This window comes from Periplaneta americana, chromosome 14 (assembly GCF_040183065.1).
Source record: "Periplaneta americana isolate PAMFEO1 chromosome 14, P.americana_PAMFEO1_priV1, whole genome shotgun sequence".
NCBI classification, from domain to species: domain Eukaryota; kingdom Metazoa; phylum Arthropoda; class Insecta; order Blattodea; family Blattidae; genus Periplaneta; species Periplaneta americana.
Window position 1 is genome coordinate 129,094,588 of NC_091130.1, and position 1,096 is coordinate 129,095,683.

Here is a 1,096-nt window from a genome sequence, read left to right on the forward strand (position 1 = left end):
CAGTCTTAACTTACACACAAACTAAATACACAAAAACCTATATAAATTGAACACACAAATTATAGTCTTAACACATAGCTATCCACACTAAACACCCAACAAATTTTACAATTATACAGTCTTAACTTACACACAAACTAAATACACAAAAACCTATACAAATTGAACACACAAATTATAGTCTTAACACACAGCTATCCATACTAAACACCCAACAAATTTTACAATTATACAGTCTTAACTTACACACAAACTAAATACACAAAAACCTATACAAATTGAACACACAAATTATAGTCTTAACACATAGCTATCCACACTAAACACCCAACAAATTTTACAATTATACAGTCTTAACTTACACACAAACTAAATACACAAAAACCTATACAAATTGAACACACAAATTATAGTCTTAACACATAGCTATCCATACTAAACACCCAACAAATTTTACAATTATACAGTCTTAACTTACACACAAACTAAATACACAAAAACCTATACAAATTGAACACACAAATTATAGTCTTAACACATAGCTATCCACACTAAACACCCAACAAATTTTACAAGTATACAGTCTTAACTTACACACAAACTAAATACACAAAAACCTATACAAATTGAACACACAAATTATAGTCTTAACACATAGCTATCCACACTAAACACCCAACAAATTTTACAATTATACAGTCTTAACTTACACACAAACTAAATACACAAAAACCTATACAAATTGAACACACAAATTATAGTCTTAACACAGAAGAGCTATACAAACTGCACACATAAATAAGGTATACATACATTACATTAAATTAGTGAGGAAATGTGAACAAAATATTGTGATTTTTACGCTATTCTTTGGCATATCCACTTTATAGTTTTCAAAACAAGCATTATTAGTTGTCCCCTTATACTGCAAGTAATGTAGTGATTGGTTTACCATAGCAAAAATGTTTTAAGTATTGCAGTTTATGCTATATATCTAAGAGCTGATTACTTTTACAGTATTAAACAACTGTAGTATAGTTTTCATATGAAGTTCTTTGAATAACATTCATAGATCTCTTGCTTTGTTTAGATATGC